This window comes from Coregonus lavaretus (assembly GCF_964263955.1).
Source record: "Coregonus lavaretus genome assembly, contig: HAP1_SCAFFOLD_7524, whole genome shotgun sequence".
NCBI lineage: Eukaryota > Metazoa > Chordata > Actinopteri > Salmoniformes > Salmonidae > Coregonus > Coregonus lavaretus.
In genome coordinates, this window is record NW_028160105.1 from 1 (window position 1) to 22,356 (window position 22,356).

Consider the following 22,356-nt stretch of genomic DNA (forward strand, 5'->3'; position numbering starts at 1 on the left):
GAGCCTGATTGGCTACTCGGGGTCCGAAGCCGACGCCCTCTCGGTTCCAGACTTCGCCCCTAGATACGCCACGGTCTGCCGCAGCAGCTCGACTCGGAGCTCCGACCCCAACGACGCGACTGTCAACCGAAGCCAATCATCAGTCACGCTGCGGCCCAGGAGGAAAGGCCGGCCCCCGACTCCGCCCAAACGGTCGTGTTCCTCCATCTCCGGGGGCGACGGGCTAGGGGAGGGGCTGGGGGGCCTGCTGGGGGTAGAAGGGTTCAGGGAGAGGCGAGCCAGCGACTGTGGAGGGCTGGCAGAGAGGAGGAGGAAGGAGGAGGAGGGGGAGGGGGGGCTGGTGAGGTCAGAAGGGGCGGGGGGAGCGTCCGGAGCATCGCCGCCATGTTGGAGACATCGATGGGAGGAGTTGGACCAGGAGGGGGAGGGGCCAAGACCCTGCCCAGAACCATGAGGGGAAGCGGCAGCTACCTCAACCCTCCACAGGTCTGTCTGGGGGGTATATAATATAATGTGTGTTTGTGTGTGTGTGTTGTGTGTGTGCGTATAATGTTTAACATGTAACGTGTGTGTGTTTAAGATGTCTTTGTGTTTCCAGTACAACGTGGGTCATTCCACCTCCACAACCACAAGGAGGAGGATTCCAACACCCACCGTGTCATGTTGTTCAGATACAATAAGCTTTCCTGAAACGTTATTTTGCCGATATATCATTTGATCTCTGAGAAATGAAGCTAAATTGATTGTCACCCGTAATTGGGCCATTTTAATTCATAGGGTTCATATAATATTCATTAATATAGGACCCAACATCTGATTTGGATCAAACTTCTTCCTACCACCAATGAGTAAGACATGAGGAATCCCCAAAACAGGGTGAAAAGCCACCCACGGACCCCCCCCACCCACCCCCTACGCCAATCCCGGCCCAACAGGGTGAAAAGCCACCCACGGACCCCCCCCCCCACCCCCCCCCCCTACGCCAATCCCGGCCAACAGGGTGAAAAGCCACCCACGGACCCCCCCCACCCCCTATGCCATCCCGGCCCAACAAGGGTGAAAAGCCACCCACGGACCCCCCCCCCCCACCCCCTATGCCAATCCCGGCCCAACAGGGTGAAAAGCCACCCACGGACCCCCCCACACCCACCCCCTATGCCAATCCCGGCCCAACAGGGTGAAAAGCCACCCACGGACCCCCCCACACCCACCCCCTATGCCAATCCCGGCCCAACAGGGTGAAAAGCCACCCACGGACCCCCCCACACCCACCCCCTACGCCAATCCCGGCCCAACAGGGTGAAAAGCCACCCACGGACCCCCCCCACCCCCTATGCCAATCCCGGCCAACAGGGTGAAAAGCCACCCACGGACCCCCCCCACCCCTATGCCAATCCCGGCCCAACAGGGTGAAAAGCCACCCACGGTCCCCCCCACCCCCTACGCCAATCCCGGCCCAACAGGGTGAAAAGCCACCCACGGACCCCCCCCCACCCACCCCCTACGCCAATCCCGGCCCAACAGGGTGAAAAGCCACCCACGGACCCCCCCCCACCCACCCCCTACGCCAATCCGGCCCAACAGGGTGAAAAGCCACCCAACGACTCATGTGTAATGTGTGTATGATCCTCAAGGTGAGTCTAGCGGCGCTGCGGCGCCAGGCCGGGTCAGGTGGTCTGGGGTCTGATGATGACGACGTCGTGAATCGCCGTCGGACCATCAGCGGTCCGCTCACCGACCAGACAGATTCCGCCCAGATCCAGTTCCCACGGCAACACACTGAGCTATGCCCAGAACCACGCCCACGCTCCACAGTCGCCACGCCGACAGGAGAAGGGCTTATTACGGATGGAACAGCGACCATCAACCGAAGGTTCATCAGACTAACTTTATCAGTTTAACTAGCTGTCTAACTCTATCAGTCTAACTCTATCAGTCTAACTCTATCAGTCTAACTCTATCAGTCTAACTCTATCAGTCTAACTCTATCAGTCTAACTCTATCAGTCTAACTCTATCAGTCTAACTAGCTGTCTAACTCTATCAGACTAACTCTATCAGTCTAGCTACATCAGTCTAACTTTATCAGTCTAACTCTATCAGTCTAACTCTATCAGTCTAACTCTATCAGTCTAACTAGCTGTCTAACTCTATCAGTCTAACTCTATCAGTCTAACTCTATCAGACTAACTCTATCAGACTAACTCTATCAGTCTAACTAGCTGTCTAACTCTATCAGTCTAACTCTATCAGTCTAACTAGCTGTCTAACTCTATCAGTCTAACTCTATCAGTCTAACTCTATCAGTCTAACTCTATCAGTCTAACTCTATCAGTCTAACTAGCTGTCTAACTCTATCAGTCTAACTCTATCAGTCTAACTCTATCAGACTAACTCTATCAGACTAACTCTATCAGTCTAACTAGCTGTCTAACTCTATCTGTCTAACTCTATCAGTCTAACTCTATCAGTCTAACTCTATCAGTCTAACTCTATCAGTCTAACTCTATCAGACTAACTCTATCAGTCTAACTAGCTGTCTAACTCTATCAGTCTAACTCTATCAGTCTAACTAGCTGTCTAACTCTATCAGTCTAACTCTATCAGTCTAACTCTATCAGTCTAACTATCAGTCTAACTCTATCAGTCTAACTCTATCAGTCTAACTCTATCAGTCTAACTCTATCAGTCTAACTCTATCAGTCTAACTAGCTGTCTAACTCTATCAGTCTAACTCTATCAGTCTAACTATATCAGTCTAACTCTATCAGTCTAACTAGCTGTCTAACTCTATCAGTCTAACTTTATCAGTCTAACTCTATCAGTCTAACTATATCGGTCTAACTATCAGTCTAACTATCAGTCTAACTCTATCAGTCTAACTATATCAGTCTAACTCTATCAGTCTAACTCTATCAGTCTAACTTTATCAGTCTAACTCTATCAGTCTAACTATATCAGTCTAACTATCAGTCTAACTAGCTGTCTAACTCTATCAGTCTAACTTTATCAGTCTAACTCTATCAGTCTAACACTATCAGTCTAACACTATCAGTCTAACTCTATCAGTCTAACTTTATCAGTCTAACTCTATCAGTCTAACAGTATCAGTCTAACTAGCTGTCTAACTCTATCAGTCTAACTCTATCAGTCTAACTCTATCAGTCTAACTCTATCAGTCTAACTCTATCAGTCTTACTCTATCAGTCTAACTAGCTGTCTAACTCTATCAGTCTAACTCTATCAGTCTAACTCTATCAGTCTAACTCTATCAGTCTAACTAGCTGTCTAACTCTATCAGTCTAACACTATCAGTCTAACTATATCAGTCTAACTCTATCAGTCTAACTAGCTGTCTAACTCTATCAGTCTAACTTTATCAGTCTAACTCTATCAGTCTAACACTATCAGTCTAACACTATCAGTCTAACTCTATCAGTCTAACTTTATCAGTCTAACTCTATCAGTCTAACAGTATCAGTCTAACTAGCTGTCTAACTCTATCAGTCTAACTATATCAGTCTAACTCTATCAGTCTAACACTATCAGTCTAACTCTATCAGTCTAACTCTATCAGTCTAACTCTATCAGTCTAACTCTATCAGTCTAACTCTATCAGTCTAACTCTATCAGTCTAACTCTATCAGTCTAACTCTATCAGTCTAACTCTATCAGTCTAACTCTATCAGTCTAACACTATCAGTCTAACTATCAGTCTAATTCTATCAGTCTAACTCTATCAGTCTAACTCTATCAGTCTAACTCTATCAGTCTAACTCTATCAGTCTAACTATATCAGTCTAACACTATCAGTCTTACACTATCAGTCTAACTAGCTGTCTAACTATCAGTCTAACTCTATCAGTCTAACTCTATCAGTCTAACTCTATCAGTCTAACTCTATCAGTCTAACACTATCAGTCTAACTATCAGTCTAACTCTATCAGTCTAACTCTATCAGTCTAACTCTATCAGTCTAACACTATCAGTCTAACTATCAGTCTAACTCTATCAGTCTAACTCTATCAGTCTAACTCTATCAGTCTAACTCTATCAGTCTAACTATATCAGTCTAACTCTATCAGTCTAACACTATCAGTCTAACTATCAGTCTAACTCTATCAGTCTAACTCTATCAGTCTAACTCTATCAGTCTAACTCTATCAGTCTAACTATATCAGTCTAACACTATCAGTCTTACACTATCAGTCTAACTAGCTGTCTAACTCTATCAGTCTAACTCTATCAGTCTAACACTATCAGTCTAACTCTATCAGTCTAACTCTATCAGTCTAACTCTATCAGTCTAACACAGTCTAACTCTATCAGTCTAACTAGCTGTCTAACTCTATCAGTCTAACTCTATCAGTCTAACACTATCAGTCTAACTCTATCAGTCTAACTCTATCAGTCTAACTAGCTGTCTAACTCTATCAGTCTAACTCTATCAGTCTAACTCTATCAGTCTTACACTATCAGTCTAACTAGCTGTCTAACTCTATCAGTCTAACTCTATCAGTCTAACACTATCAGTCTAACTCTATCAGTCTAACTCTATCAGTCTAACACTATCAGTCTTACACTATCAGTCTAACTAGCTGTCTAACTCTATCAGTCTAACTCTATCAGTCTAACACTATCAGTCTAACTCTATCAGTCTAACTCTATCAGTCTAACTCTATCAGTCTAACACAGTCTAACTCTATCAGTCTAACTCTATCAGTCTAACTCTATCAGTCTAACTCTATCAGTCTAACTCTATCAGTCTAACTCTATCAGTCTAACTTTATCAGTCTAACTCTATCAGTCTAACTAGCTGTCTAACTCTATCAGTCTAACTCTATCAGTCTAACTCTATCAGTCTAACACTATCAGTCTAACTCTATCAGTCTAACTATCAGTCTAACTCTATCAGTCTAATTCTATCAGTCTAACTATCAGTCTAACTATATCAGTCTAACTCTATCAGTCTAACTATATCAGTCTAACTCTATCAGTCTAACTCTGTGATTGTAACTTTATCAGTCTAACTCTATCAGTCTAACTATATCAGTCTAACTCTATCAGTCTAACTCTATCAGTCTAACTATCAGTCTAACTCTATCAGTCTAACTCTATCAGTCTAACTCTATCAGTCTAACTATCAGTCTAACTCTATCAGTCTAACTCTATCAGTCTAACTCTATCAGTCTAACTCTATCAGTCTAACTATCAGTCTAACTCTATCAGTCTAACTCTATCAGTCTAACTCTATCAGTCTAACTCTATCAGTCTAACTCTATCAGTCTAACTATCAGTCTAACTTTATCAGTCTAACTCTATCAGTCTAACTCTATCAGTCTAACTCTATCAGTCTAACTATCAGTCTAACTCTATCAGTCTAACTCTAGCAGTCTAACTCTAGCAGTCTAACTATCAGTCTAACTCTATCAGTCTAACTATATCAGTCTAACTCTATCAGTCTAACTATATCAGTCTAACTCTATCAGTCTAACTTTATCTGTCTAGCTACATCAGTCTAACTCTATCAGTCTAACTCTATCAGTCTAACTATATCAGTCTAACTTTATCAGTCTAACTCTATCAGTCTAACTCTATCAGTCTAACTCTATCAGTCTAACTCTATCAGTCTAACTCTATCAGTCTAACTATATCAGTCTAACTCTATCAGTCTAACTCTATCAGTCTAACTCTATCAGTCTAACTCTATCAGTCTAACTATATCAGTCTAACTATATCAGTCTAACTCTATCAGTCTAACTATCAGTCTAACTCTATCAGTCTAACTCTATCAGTCTAACTCTATCAGTCTAAATCTATCAGTCTAACTATCAGTCTAACTCTATCAGTCTAACTCTATCAGTCTAACTATCAGTCTAACTCTATCAGTCTAACTCTATCAGTCTAACTCTATCAGTCTAACTATCAGTCTAACTCTATCAGTCTAACTCTATCAGTCTAACTCTATCAGTCTAACTCTATCAGTCTAACTCTATCAGTCTAACTATCAGTCTAACTTTATCAGTCTAACTCTATCAGTCTAACTCTATCAGTCTAACTATCAGTCTAACTCTATCAGTCTAACTCTAGCAGTCTAACTCTAGCAGTCTAACTATCAGTCTAACTCTATCAATCTAACTATCAGTCTAACTCTATCAGTCTAACTATCAGTCTAACTCTATCAGTCTAACTATCAGTCTAACTCTATCAGTCTAACTCTATCAGTCTAACTATCAGTCTAACTTTATCAGTCTAACTCTATCAGTCTAACTCTATCAGTCTAACTATCAGTCTAACTCTATCAGTCTAACTCTAGCAGTCTAACTCTAGCAGTCTAACTATCAGTCTAACTCTATCAATCTAACTATCAGTCTAACTCTATCAGTCTAACTATCAGTCTAACTCTATCAGTCTAACTATCAGTCTAACTCTATCAGTCTAACTCTATCAGTCTAACTCTATCAGTCTAACTCTATCAGTCTAACACTATGATTGTAACTTTATCGGTCTAACTATCAGTCTAACTATCAGTCTAACTCTATCAGTCTAACTATATCAGTCTAACTCTTTCAGTCTAACTCTATCAGTCTAACTCTATCAGTCTAACTCTATGATTGTAACTTTATCGGTCTAACTATCAGTCTAACTATCAGTCTAACTCTATCAGTCTAACTATATCAGTCTAACTCTATCAGTCTAACTATATCAGTCTAACTCTATCAGTCTAACTCTATCAGTCTAACACTATCAGTCTAACTCTATCAGTCTAACTATCAGTCTAACTCTATCAGTCTAACTCTATCAGTCTAACTCTATCAATCAGTCTAACTCTATCAGTCTAACTCTATCAGTCTAACTCTATCAGTCTAACTCTATCAGTCTAACTATCAGTCTAACTCTATCAGTCTAACTCTATCAGTCTAACTCTATCAGTCTAACTCTATCAGTCTAGCTATCAGTCTAACTCTATCAGTCTAACTCTATCAGTCTAACTCTATCAGTCTAACTATCAGTCTAACTCTATCAGTCTAACTCTATCAGTCTAACTCTATCAGTCTAACTCTATTAGTCTAACTCTATCAGTCTAACTCTATCAGTCTAACTCTATCAGTCTAACTATCAGTCTAACTCTATCAGTCTAACTCTATCAGTCTAACTCTATCAGTCTAACTCTATCAGTCTAGCTATCAGTCTAACTCTATCAGTCTAACTATCAGTCTAACTCTATCAGTCTAACTATCAGTCTAACTCTATCAGTCTAACTCTATCAGTCTAACTATCAGTCTAACTTTATCAGTCTAACTCTATCAGTCTAACTCTATCAGTCTAACTATCAGTCTAACTCTATCAGTCTAACTCTAGCAGTCTAACTCTAGCAGTCTAACTATCAGTCTAACTCTATCAATCTAACTATCAGTCTAACTCTATCAGTCTAACTATCAGTCTAACTCTATCAGTCTAACTATCAGTCTAACTCTATCAGTCTAACTCTATCAGTCTAACTCTATCAGTCTAACACTATGATTGTAACTTTATCGGTCTAACTATCAGTCTAACTATCAGTCTAACTCTATCAGTCTAACTATATCAGTCTAACTCTTTCAGTCTAACTCTATCAGTCTAACTCTATCAGTCTAACTCTATGATTGTAACTTTATCGGTCTAACTATCAGTCTAACTATCAGTCTAACTCTATCAGTCTAACTATATCAGTCTAACTCTATCAGTCTAACTATATCAGTCTAACTCTATCAGTCTAACTCTATCAGTCTAACACTATCAGTCTAACTCTATCAGTCTAACTATCAGTCTAACTCTATCAGTCTAACTCTATCAGTCTAACTCTATCAATCAGTCTAACTCTATCAGTCTAACTCTATCAGTCTAACTCTATCAGTCTAACTCTATCAGTCTAACTATCAGTCTAACTCTATCAGTCTAACTCTATCAGTCTAACTCTATCAGTCTAACTCTATCAGTCTAGCTATCAGTCTAACTCTATCAGTCTAACTCTATCAGTCTAACTCTATCAGTCTAACTATCAGTCTAACTCTATCAGTCTAACTCTATCAGTCTAACTCTATCAGTCTAACTCTATTAGTCTAACTCTATCAGTCTAACTCTATCAGTCTAACTCTATCAGTCTAACTATCAGTCTAACTCTATCAGTCTAACTCTATCAGTCTAACTCTATCAGTCTAACTCTATCAGTCTAGCTATCAGTCTAACTCTATCAGTCTAACTCTATCAGTCTAACTCTATCAGTCTAACTCTATCAGTCTAACTCTATCAGTCTAACTCTATCAGTCTAACTCTATCAGTCTAACTCTATCAGTCTAACTCTATCAGTCTAACTCTATCAGTCTAACTCTGTGATTGTAACTTTATCAGTCTAACTCTATCAGTCTAACTATATCAGTCTAACTCTATCAGTCTAACTCTATCAGTCTAACTCTATCAGTCTAACTCTATCAGTCTAACTATCAGTCTAACTCTATCAGTCTAACTCTATCAGTCTAACTCTATCAGTCTAACTCTATTAGTCTAACTCTATCAGTCTAACTCTATCAGTCTAACTCTATCAGTCTAACTCTATCAGTCTAACTATATCAGTCTAACTCTATCAGTCTAACTCTATCAGTCTAACTCTATCAGTCTAACTCTATCAGTCTAACTATCAGTCTAACTCTATCAGTCTAACTATCAGTCTAACTCTATCTGTCTAACACTATCAGTGTAACTCTATCAGTCTAACTCTATCAGTCTAACTCTATCAGTCTAACTCTATCAGTCTAACTATCAGTCTAACTCTATCAGTCTAACTCTATCAGTCTAACTCTATCAGTCTAACTATCAGTCTAACTCTATCAGTCTAACTATATCAGTCTAACTCTATCAGTCTAACTCTATCAGTCTAACTATCAGTCTAACTCTATCAGTCTAACTCTATCAGTCTAACTCTATCAGTCTAACTATCAGTCTAACTCTATCAGTCTAACTATCAGTCTAACTCTATCAGTCTAACACTATCAGTCTAACTCTATCAGTCTAACTATATCAGTCTAACTCTATCAGTCTAACTCTATCAGTCTAACTATCAGTCTAACTCTATCAGTCTAACTCTATCAGTCTAACTATCAGTCTAACTATCAGTCTAACTCTATCAGTCTAACTATATCAGTCTAACTCTATCAGTCTAACTCTATCAGTCTAACTATCAGTCTAACTCTATCAGTCTAACTCTATCAGTCTAACTCTATCAGTCTAACTCTATCAGTCTAACTATATCAGTCTAACTCTATCAGTCTAACTCTATCAGTCTAACTCTGTGATTGTAACTTTATCAGTCTAACTCTATCAGTCTAACTATATCAGTCTAACTCTATCAGTCTAACTCTATCAGTCTAACTCTATCAGTCTAACTCTATCAGTCTAACTATCAGTCTAACTCTATCAGTCTAACTCTATCAGTCTAACTATCAGTCTAACTCTATCAGTCTAACTCTATCAGTCTAACTCTATCAGTCTAACTCTATCAGTCTAACTATCAGTCTAACTCTATCAGTCTAACTATATCAGTCTAACTCTATCAGTCTAACTCTATCAGTCTAACTATCAGTCTAACTCTATCAGTCTAACTCTATCAGTCTAACTCTATCAGTCTAACTATCAGTCTAACTCTATCAGTCTAACTATCAGTCTAACTCTATCAGTCTAACACTATCAGTCTAACTCTATCAGTCTAACTATATCAGTCTAACTCTATCAGTCTAACTCTATCAGTCTAACTATCAGTCTAACTCTATCAGTCTAACTCTATCAGTCTAACTATCAGTCTAACTATCAGTCTAACTCTATCAGTCTAACTCTATCAGTCTAACTCTATCAGTCTAACTCTATCAGTCTAACTATATCAGTCTAACTCTATCAGTCTAACTCTATCAGTCTAACTCTGTGATTGTAACTTTATCAGTCTAACTCTATCAGTCTAACTATATCAGTCTAACTCTATCAGTCTAACTCTATCAGTCTAACTCTATCAGTCTAACACTATAAGTCTAACTCTATCAGTCTAACTCTATCAGTCTAACTATCAGTCTAACTCTATCAGTCTAACTCTATCAGTCTAACTCTATCAGTCTAACTATATCAGTCTAACTCTATCAGTCTAACTCTATCAGTCTAACTATCAGTCTAACTCTATCAGTCTAACTCTATCAGTCTAACTCTATCAGTCTAACTCTATCAGTCTAACTCTATCAGTCTAACTATCAGTCTAACTCTATCAGTCTAACTCTATCAGTCTAACACTATCAGTCTAACACTATCAGTCTAACTCTATCAGTCTAACTCTATCAGTCTAACTCTATCAGTCTAACACTATCAGTCTAACTCTATCAGTCTAACTCTATCAGTCTAACTCTATCAGTCTAACTCTATGATTGTAACTTTATCAGTCTAACTCTATCAGTCTAACTATATCAGTCTAACTCTATCAGTCTAACTCTATCAGTCTAACTATCAGTCTAACTCTATCAGTCTAACTCTATCAGTCTAACTCTATCAGTCTAACTTTATCAGTCTAACTATATCAGTCTAACTCTATCAGTCTATCTCTATCAGTCTAACTCTATCAGTCTAACTATATCAGTCTAACTCTATCAGTCTAACTCTATCAGTCTAACTCTATCAGTCTAACTATCAGTCTAACTCTATCAGTCTAACTCTATCAGTCTAACACTATCAGTCTAACTATATCAGTCTAACTCTATCAGTCTAACTCTATCAGTCTAACTATCAGTCTAACTCTATCAGTCTAACTCTATCAGTCTAACTCTATCAGTCTAACTCTATCAGTCTAACTATCATTCTAACTCTATCAGTTTAACTCTATCAGTCTAACTATATCAGTCTAACTCTATCAGTCTAACTCTATCAGTCTAACTATCAGTCTAACTCTATCAGTCTAACTCTATCAGTCTAACTCTATCAGTCTAACACTATCAGTCTAACTCTATCAGTCTAACTCTATCAGTCTAACTCTATCAGTCTAACTCTGTGATTGTAACTTTATCAGTCTAACTCTATCAGTCTAACTCTATCAGTCTAACTCTATCAGTCTAACTCTATCAGTCTAACTCTATCAGTCTAACTATCATTCTAACTCTATCAGTCTAACTCTATCAGTCTAACTATATCAGTCTAACTCTATCAGTCTAACTCTATCAGTTTAACTATCAGTCTAACTCTATCAGTCTAACTCTATCAGTCTAACTCTATCAGTCTAACACTATCAGTCTAACTCTATCAGTCTAACTCTATCAGTCTAACTCTATCAGTCTAACTCTGTGATTGTAACTTTATCAGTCTAACTCTATCAGTCTAACTCTATCAGTCTAACTATCAGTCTAACTCTATCAGTCTAACTCTATCAGTCTAACTCTATCAGTCTAACTCTATCAGTCTAACTCTATCAGTCTAACTACAGTGGGGAAAAAAAGTATTTAGTCAGCCACCAATAGTGCAAGTTCTCCCACTTAAAAAGATGAGAGAGGCCTGTAATTTTCATCATAGGTACACGTCTACTATGACAGACAAATTGAGGGAAAAAAATCCAGAAAATCACATAGTAGGATTTTTAATGAATTTATTTGCAAATTATGGTGGAAATTAAGTATTTGGTCACCTACAAACAAGCAAGATTTCTGGCTCTCACAGACCTGTAACTTCTTCTTTAAGAGGCTCCTCTGTCCTCCACTCGTTACCTGTATTAATGGCACCTGTTTGAACTTGTTATCAGTATAAAAGACACCTGTCCACAACCTCAAACAGTCACACTCCAAACTCCACTATGGCCAAGACCAAAGAGCTGTCAAAGGACACCAGAAACAAAATTGTAGACCTGCACCAGGCTGGGAAGACTGAATATGCAATAGGTAGGCAGCTTGGTTTGAAGAAATCAACTGTGGGAGCAATTATTAGGAAATGGAAGACATACAAGACCACCGATAATCTCCCTCGATCTGGGGCTCCACGCAAGATCTCACCCCGGGGGGTCAAAATGATCACAAGAACGGTGAGCAAAAATCCCAGAACCACACGGGGGGACCTAGTGAATGACCTGCAGAGAGCTGGGACCAAAGTAACAAAGCCTACCATCAGTAACACACTACGCCGCCAGGGACTCAAATCCTGCAGTGCCAGACGTGTCCCCCTGCTTAAGCCAGTACATGTTCAGGCCCGTCTGAAGTTTGATAGAGTGCATTTGGATGATCCAGAAGAGGATTGGGAGAATGTCATATGGTCACATGAAACCAAAATAGAACTTTTTGGTAAAAACTCAACTCGTCGTGTTTGGAGGACAAAGAATGCTGAGTTGCATCCAAAGAACACCATACCTACTGTGAAGCATGGGGGTGGAAACATCATGCTTTGGGGCTGTTTTTCTGCAAAGGGACCAGGACAACTGATCCGTGTAAAGGAAAGAATGAATGGGGCCATGTATCGTGAGATTTTGAGTGAAAACCTCCTTCCATTAGCAAGGGCATTGAAGATGAAACGTGGCTGGGTCTTTCAGCATGACAATGATCCCAAACACACCGCCCGGGCAACGAAGGAGTGGCTTCGTAAGAAGCATTTCAAGGTCCTGGAGTGGCCTAGCCAGTCTCCAGATCTCAACCCCATAGAAAATCTTTGGAGGGAGTTGAAAGTCTGTGTTGCCCAGCGACAGCCCCAAAACATCACTGCTCTAGAGGAGATCTGCATGGAGGAATGGGCCAAAATACCAGCAACAGTGTGTGAAAACCTTGTGAAGACTTACAGAAAACGTTTGACCTGTGTCATTGCCAACAAAGGGTATATAACAAAGTATTGAGAAACTTTTGTTATTGACCAAATACTTATTTTCCACCATAATTTGCAAATAAATTCATTAAAAATCCTACAATGTGATTTTCTGGATTTTTTGGTCTCATTTTGTCTGTCATAGTTGACGTGTACCTATGATGAAAATTACAGGCCTCTTTCATCTTTTTAAGTGGGAGAACTTACACAATTGGTGGCTGACTAAATACTTTTTTTCCCCACTGTATATCAGTCTAACTCTATCAGTCTAACTCTATCAGTCTAACTATATCAGTCTAACTATATCAGTCTAACTCTATCAGTCTAACTCTATCAGTCTAACTCTATCAGTCTAACTCTATCAGTCTAACTCTATCAGTCTAACTATATCAGTCTAACTATATCAGTCTAACTCTATCAGTCTAACTCTATCAGTCTAACTCTATCAGTCTAACTCTATCAGTCTAACTATATCAGTCTAACTATATCAGTCTAACTCTATCAGTCTAACTCTATCAGTCTAACTATCAGTCTAACTCTATCAGTCTAACTCTATCAGTCTAACTCTATCAGTCTAACTCTATCAGTCTAACTATATCAGTCTAACTCTATCAATCTAACTATATCAGTCTAACTATCAGTCTAACTATATCAGTCTAACTCTATCAGTCTAACTCTATCAGTCTAACTCTATCAGTCTAACTCTATCAGTCTAACTCTAGCAGTCTAACTATCAGTCTAACTCTATCAGTCTAACTCTATCAGTCTAACACTATCAGTCTAACTCTATCAGTCTAACTCTATCAGTCTAACTCTATCAGTCTAACTCTGTGATTGTAACTTTATCAGTCTAACTCTATCAGTCTAACTCTATCAGTCTAACTCTATCAGTCTAACTATATCAGTCTAACTCTGTGATTGTAACTTTATCAGTCTAACTATATCAGTCTGTAACAGTTACAATTAAATATATCACTTGAACAGTTATACAGATGATAGTTGATTGACATGTCTAATAGTTAATCTGATTGGTGCCCAGGAGGAAGCCCCCCCCCCTCCACTATTCTGACGGAGAGAAGTTCCATCTGACGGAGACAGACACCATTCGGCGACGCCCACGCAGCCGCGAGCACAGCCACGACCAATCAGACGACAGCACAACCAGCAGCAGCCAACCAGAGATTAGCATAACCAGCATCGACCAACCAGCGAGCGGCACACCTGGCAGCAGCCAACCAGAGATTAGCATAACCAGCATCGACCAACCAGCGAGCGGCACACCTGGCAGTGGCCAACCAGACAGCAGCAGGAAGAGCATTGACCAACCAGAGAGCAGCGCGCCAGGCATTGACCAATCCCATCGCAGCCTGTTGGCCCCCCAGCAGCTGAACGGAGGGGTCGACCAATCACAGCGCGTCGTCCTGCGGAGGCGGCCTTTGTCGGAGGCTGAGGCGGCCTCTCGCAGGGAGAGCTGTGATAGGCCAGAAGTCAGGAAGCCGCTGAAGCCACCGGTGTCGCCCAAACCCTCGATAGCGGCTATGAGGAGACAGCAGCAGGACCCCCCCACCCCGACCAGACGCGTCCCCCTGCCTGGACCTGAAGCTGACAGTCCTGGTGAGTTTAACCCCTGACCCCTGACCTCTAAACCTCACCCCACCCCGACCAGACGCGTCCCCCTGCCTGGACCTGAAGCTGACAGTCCTGGTGAGTTTAACCCCTGACCCCTGACCTCTAAACCTAACCCCACCCCGACCAGACGCATTCCCCTGCCTGGACCTGAAGCTGACAGTCCTGGTGAGTTTAACCCCTGACCCCTGACCTCTAAACCTAACCCCACCCCGACCAGACGCGTTCCCCTGCCTGGACCTGAAGCTGACAGTCCTGGTGAGTTTAACCCCTGACCTCTAAACCTAACCCCACCCCGACCAGACGCGTCCCCCTGCCTGGACCTGAAGCTGACAGTCCTGGTGAGTTTAACCCCTGACCCCTGACCTCTAAACCTAACCCCACCCCGACCAGACGCGTTCCCCTGCCTGGACCTGAAGCTGACAGTCCTGGTGAGTTTAACCCCTGACCTCTAAACCTAACCCCACCCCAACCAGACGCGTCCCCCTGCCTGGACCTGAAGCTGACAGTCCTGGTGAGTTTAACCCCTGACCCCTGACCTCTAAACCTCACCCCACCCCGACCAGACGCGTCCCCCTGCCTGGACCTGAAGCTGACAGTCCTGGTGAGTTTAACCCCTGACCCCTGACCTCTAAACCTAACCCCACCCCGACCAGACGCGTTCCCCTGCCTGGACCTGAAGCTGACAGTCCTGGTGAGTTTAACCCCTGACCCCTGACCTCTAAACCTAACCCCACCCCGACCAGACGCGTTCCCCTGCCTGGACCTGAAGCTGACAGTCCTGGTGAGTTTAACCCCTGACCTCTAAACCTAACCCCACCCCGACCAGACGCGTCCCCCTGCCTGGACCTGAAGCTGACAGTCCTGGTGAGTTTAACCCCTGACCCCTGACCTCTAAACCTAACCCCACCCCGACCAGACGCGTTCCCCTGCCTGGACCTGAAGCTGACAGTCCTGGTGAGTTTAACCCCTGACCTCTAAACCTAACCCCACCCCGACCAGACGCGTCCCCCTGCCTGGACCTGAAGCTGACAGTCCTGGTGAGTTTAACCCCTGAACCCTGACCTCTAAACCCCACCCCACCCCGACCAGACAAGTCCCCCTGCCTGGACCTGAAGCTGACAGTCCTGGTGAGTTTAACCCCTGACCCCTGACCTCTAAACCTCACCCCACCCCGACCAGACGCGTCCCCCTGCCTGGACCTGAAGCTGACAGTCCTGGTGAGTTTAACCCCTGACCCCTGACCTCTAAACCTCACCCCGACCAGACCAGACGCGTCCCCCTGCCTGGACCTGAGGCTGACAGTCCTGGTGAGTTTAACCCCTGACCCCTGACCTCTAAACCTAACCCCACCCCGACCAGACGCGTCCCCCTGCCTGGACCTGAAACTGACAGTCCTGGTGAGTTTAACCCCTGACCCCTGACCTCTAAACCTAACCCCACCCCGACCAGACGCGTCCCCCTGCCTGGACCTGAAGCTGACAGTCCTGGTGAGTTTAACCCCTGACCCCTGACCTCTAAACCTAACCCCACCCCGACCAGACGCGTCCCCCTGCCTGGACCTGAAGCTGACAGTCCTGGTGAGTTTAACCCCTGACCCCTGACCTCTAAACCTCACCCCGACCAGACGCATTCCCCTGCCTGGACCTGAAGCTGACAGTCCTGGTGAGTTTAACCCCTGACCCCTGACCTCTAAACCTAACCCCACCCCGACCAGACGCGTCCCCCTGCCTGGACCTGAAGCTGACAGTCCTGGTGAGTTTAACCCCTGACCCCTGACCTCTAAACCTAACCCCGACCAGACGCGTCCCCCTGCCTGGACCTGAAGCTGACAGTCCTGGTGAGTTTAACCCCTGACCTCTAAACCTAACCTCACCCCGACCAGACGCGTCCCCCTGCCTGGACCTGAAGCTGACAGTCCTGGTGAGTTTAACCCCTGACCCCTGACCTCTAAACCTAACCCCGACCAGACGCGTCCCCCTGCCTGGACCTGAAGCTGACAGTCCTGGTGAGTTTAACCCCTGACCTCTAAACCTCACCCCACCCCGACCAGACGCGTCCCCCTGCCTGGACCTGAAGCTGACAGTCCTGGTGAGTTTAACCCCTGACCCCTGACCTTTAAACCTAACCCCACCCCGACCAGACGCGTCCCCCTGCCTGGACCTGAAGCTGACAGTCCTGGTAAGTTTAACCCCTGACCCCTGACCTCTAAACCTCACCCCGACCAGACGCGTCCCCCTGCCTGGACCTGAAGCTGACAGTCCTGGTGAGTTTAACCCCTGACCCCTGACCTCTAAACCTCACCCCACCCCGACCAGACGCGTCCCCCTGCCTGGACCTGAAGCTGACAGTCCTGGTGAGTTTAACCCCTGACCCCTGACCTCTAAACCTAACCCCACCCCGACCAGACGCGTCCCCCTGCCTGGACCTGAAGCTGACAGTCCTGGTGAGTTTAACCCCTGACCCCTGACCTCTAAACCTCACCCCGACCAGACGCGTCCCCCTGCCTGGACCTGAAGCTGACAGTCCTGGTGAGTTTAACCCCTGACCCCTGACCTCTAAACCTCACCCCGACCAGACGCGTCCCCCTGCCTGGACCTGAAGCTGACAGTCCTGGTGAGTTTAACCCCTGACCCCTGACCTCTAAACCTCACCCCACCCCGACCAGACGCGTCCCCCTGCCTGGACCTGAAGCTGACAGTCCTGGTGAGTTTAACCCCTGACCCCTGACCTCTAAACCTAACCTCACCCCGACCAGACGCGTCCCCCTGCCTGGACCTGAAACTGACAGTCCTGGTGAGTTTAACCCCTGACCCCTGACCTCTAAACCTAACCCCACCCCGACCAGACGCGTCCCCCTGCCTGGACCTGAAGCTGACAGTCCTGGTGAGTTTAACCCCTGACCTCTAAACCTCACCCCGACCAGACGCGTCCACCTGCCTGGACCTGAAGCTGACAGTCCTGGTGAGTTTAACCCCTGACCTCTAAACCTCACCCCACCCCGACCAGACGCGTCCCCCTGCCTGGACCTGAAGCTGACAGTCCTGGTGAGTTTAACCCCTGACCCCTGACCTCTAAACCTAACCCCACCCCGACCAGACGCGTCCCCCTGCCTGGACCTGAAGCTGACAGTCCTGGTGAGTTTAACCCCTGACCCCTGACCTCTAAACCTCACCCCACCCCGACCAGACCAGACGCGTCCCCCTGCCTGGACCTGAAGCTGACAGTCCTGGTGAGTTTAACCCCTGACCCCTGACCTCTAAACCTAACCTCACCCCGACCAGACGCGTCCCCCTGCCTGGACCTGAAGCTGACAGTCCTGGTGAGTTTAACCCCTGACCCCTGACCTCTAAACCTAACCCCACCCCGACCAGACGCGTCCCCCTGCCTGGACCTGAAGCTGACAGTCCTGGTGAGTTTAACCCCTGACCCCTGACCTCTAAACCCCACCCCGACCAGACGCGTCCCCCTGCCTGGACCTGAAGCTGACAGTCCTGGTGAGTTTAACCCCTGACCTCTAAACCCCACCCCGACCAGACGCGTCCCCCTGCCTGGACCTGAAACTGACAGTCCTGGTGAGTTTAACCCCTGACCCCTGACCTCTAAACCCCACCCCGACCAGACGCGTCCCCCTGCCTGGACCTGAAGCTGACAGTCCTGGTGAGTTTAACCCCTGACCTCTAAACCTAACCTCACCCCGACCAGACGCGTCCCCCTGCCTGGACCTGAAGCTGACAGTCCTGGTGAGTTTAACCCCTGACCCCTGACCTCTAAACCTAACCCCACCCCGACCAGACGCGTCCCCCTGCCTGGACCTGAAGCTGACAGTCCTGGTGAGTTTAACCCCTGACCCCTGACCTCTAAACCTCACCCCACCCCGACCAGACGCGTCCCCCTGCCTGGACCTGAAGCTGACAGTCCTGGTGAGTTTAACCCCTGACCTCTAAACCTCACCCCACCCCGACCAGACGCGTCCCCCTGCCTGGACCTGAAGCTGACAGTCCTGGTGAGTTTAACCCCTGACCCCTGACCTCTAAACCTCACCCCACCCTGACCAGACAAGTCCCCCTGCCTGGACCTGAAGCTGACAGTCCTGGTGAGTTTAACCCCTGACCCCTGACCTCTAAACCTAACCCCGACCAGACGCGTCCCCCTGCCTGGACCTGAAGCTGACAGTCCTGGTGAGTTTAACCTCTGACCCCTGACCTCTAAACCTCACCCCACCCCGACCAGACGCGTCCCCCTGCCTGGACCTGAAGCTGACAGTCCTGGTGAGTTTAACCCCTGACCTCTAAACCTAACCTCACCCCGACCAGACGCGTCCCCCTGCCTGGACCTGAAGCTGACAGTCCTGGTGAGTTTAACCCCTGACCCCTGACCTCTAAACCTCACCCCACCCCGACCAGACGCGTCCCCCTGCCTGGACCTGAAGCTGACAGTCCTGGTGAGTTTAACCCCTGACCCCTGACCTCTAAACCTAACCCCACCCCGACCAGACGCGTCCCCCTGCCTGGACCTGAAGCTGACAGTCCTGGTGAGTTTAACCCCTGACCCCTGACCTCTAAACCTCACCCCACCCCGACCAGACGCGTCCCCCTGCCTGGACCTGAAGCTGACAGTCCTGGTGAGTTTAACCCCTGACCCCTGACCTCTAAACCTCACCCCGACCAGACGCGTCCCCCTGCCTGGACCTGAAGCTGACAGTCCTGGTGAGTTTAACCCCTGACCCCTGACCTCTAAACCTCACCCCACCCCGACCAGACGCGTCCCCCTGCCTGGACCTGAAGCTGACAGTCCTGGTAAGTTTAACCCCTGACCCCTGACCCCTGACCTCTAAACCTCACCCCACCCCGACCAGACGCGTCCCCCTAACTGGACCTGAAGCTGACAGTCCTGGTGAGTTTAACCCCTGACCCCTGACCTCTAAACCTCACCCCACCCCGACCAGACGCGTCCCCCTAACTGGACCTGAAGCTGACAGTCCTGGTGAGTTTAACCCCTGACCCCTGACCTCTAAACCTCACCCCGACCAGACGCGTCCCCCTGCCTTGACCTGAAGCTGACAGTCCTGGTGAGTTTAACCCCTGACCCCTGACCTCTAAACCTCACCCCGACCAGACGCGTCCCCCTAACTGGACCTGAAGCTGACAGTCCTGGTGAGTTTAACCCCTGACCCCTGACCTCTAAACCCCACCCCGACCAGACCAGACGCGTCCCCCTGCCTGGACCTGAAGCTGACAGTCCTGGTGAGTTTAACCCCTGACCCCTGACCTCTAAACCTCACCCCGACCAGACGCGTCCCCCTGCCTGGACCTGAAGCTGACAGTCCTGGTAAGTTTAACCCCTAACCCCTGACCTCTAAACCTAACCCCACCCCGACCAGACGCGTCCCCCTGCCTGGACCTGAAGCTGACAGTCCTGGTGAGTTTAACCCCTGACCCCTGACCTCTAAACCTAACCCCACCCCGACCAGACGCGTCCCCCTGCCTGGACCTGAAACTGACAGTCCTGGTGAGTTTAACCCCTGACCCCTGACCTCTAAACCTCACCCCGACCAGACGCGTCCCCCTGCCTGGACCTGAAGCTGACAGTCCTGGTGAGTTTAACCCCTGACCCCTGACCTCTAAACCTCACCCCACCCCGACCAGACGCATCCCCCTGCCTGGACCTGAAGCTGACAGTCCTGGTGAGTTTAACCCCTGACCCCTGACCTCTAAACCTAACCCCACCCCGACCAGACACGTCCCCCTGCCTGGACCTGAAGCTGACAGTCCTGGTGAGTTTAACCCCTGACCCCTGACCTCTAAACCTCACCCCACCCCGACCAGACGCGTCCCCCTGCCTGGACCTGAAGCTGACAGTCCTGGTGAGTTTAACCCCTGACCCCTGACCTCTAAACCTAACCCCACCCCGACCAGACACGTCCCCCTGCCTGGACCTGAAGCTGACAGTCCTGGTGAGTTTAACCCCTGACCCCTGACCTCTAAACCTCACCCCACCCCGACCAGACGCGTCCCCCTGCCTGGACCTGAAGCTGACAGTCCTGGTGAGTTTAACCCCTGACCCCTGACCTCTAAACCTAACCCCACCCCGACCAGACGCGTCCCCCTGCCTGGACCTGAAGCTGACAGTCCTGGTGAGTTTAACCCCTGACCCCTGACCTCTAAACCTAACCCCACCCCGACCAGACGCGTCCCCCTGCCTGGACCTGAAGCTGACAGTCCTGGTGAGTTTAACCCCTGACCCCTGACCTCTAAACCTAACCCCACCCCGACCAGACGCGTCCCCCTGCCTGGACCTGAAGCTGACAGTCCTGGTAAGTTTTACCCCTGACCCCTGACCTCTAAACCTAACCCCAGCCCGAGCAGACAAGTCCCCCTGCCTGGACCTGAAGCTGACAGTCCTGGTAAGTTTAACCCCTAACCCCTGACCTCTAAACCTAACCCCACCCCGACCAGACGCGTCCCCCTGCCTGGACCTGAAGCTGACAGTCCTGGTGAGTTTAACCCCTGACCCCTGACCTCTAAACCTAACCCCACCCCGACCAGACGCGTCCCCCTGCCTGGACCTGAAGCTGACAGTCCTGGTAAGTTTTACCCCTGACCCCTGACCTCTAAACCTAACCCCAGCCCGAGCAGACAAGTCCCCTTACCTGGACCTGACCTCTAAAACATGTTTTTCTCTGTTTTTTTCCCCCAGCAGATCCGAGGCGGGTGCCTCCCCCAGTCTGCCTCAAACCCAGCCCCCCTCCCACCGCTCCTAAACCCGCCAAGCCCTCCCTCTCCTCCCCCACCCCTCACCCTAGACCTCTCCCTGTCCCAGACACACTCCCCTCCCCCTCCTCCCTGTCCCCTGTCCCCCCCCACACCTCCCCCTCCTCCAGCCCCTCCACGCCCCAGACCCCCTCCACCCCCGGGTCCACCCCCCACCCCGTCAAGCCTCCCCGCTCCGCCATCGCTGGCCTCTCTGTCGACCTGCTGGGGGGGAGGGAGTGGGAGGAGAGGGAGAGGGAGGGGGAAAGACTAAAAGAGGACCGGAGAGAAGTTGAGAAGGTGGAGGAGGAGAGGAGAGTTGAGAGAAGGAGAGAGGAGGAGGTGATGGAGGAGGAGAGGAGAGTTGAGAGAAGGAGAGAGGAGGAGGAGGTGATGGAGGAGAGGAGAGTTGAGAGAAGGAGAGAGGAGGAGGTGATGGAGGAGGAGAGGAGAGTTGAGAGAAGGAGAGAGGAGGAGGTGGAGGAGGAGAGGAGAGTTGAGAGAAGGAGAGAGGAGGAGGTGATGGAGGAGAGGAGAGTTGAGAGAAGGAGAGAGGAGGAGGTGATGGAGGAGGCTCCAGCCCAAGTAGAGGGGGTGATAAAGGAGGTGCAGCACCAGAGGTTGGTGGAGACCAGCGCCTCCCTGGCAGCAGCTCTGGAAGCTGTGGAGCAGAAGATTAACCAGGATGACACACACAACCAGTAAGGACACACACACACACACACACACACACACACACACACACACACACACACACACACACACACACACACACACACACAACCAGTAAGGACACACACACACACACACACAACCAGTAAGGACACACACACACACACACACACACACACACAACCAGTAAGGTCACACACACACACACACACACACACACACACACACACACACACACACACACACACACACACACACACACAACCAGTAAGGACACACACACACACACACACACACACACACACACACAACCAGTGAGGACACACACACACACACACACACACACACACACACACACAACCAGTGAGGACACACACACACACACACACACACACACACACACACACACTCACAACCAGTGAGGACACACACACACACACACACACACACACACACACAACCAG

At 47.2% G+C, this 22,356-nt stretch overlaps 1 pseudogene across 1 annotated transcript; it reads left to right on the forward strand.

Annotated features, from left to right (window-relative positions):
• Window positions 1-7: 7 nt before the first annotated feature.
• On the forward strand, window positions 8-21,925 carry LOC311122145 (annotated as a pseudogene). The gene is made up of 4 exons: window positions 8-486; window positions 1,635-1,873; window positions 13,882-14,456; window positions 21,168-21,925. The product of its transcript is annotated as an uncharacterized misc_RNA (transcript).
• Window positions 21,926-22,356: the final 431 nt, after the last annotated feature.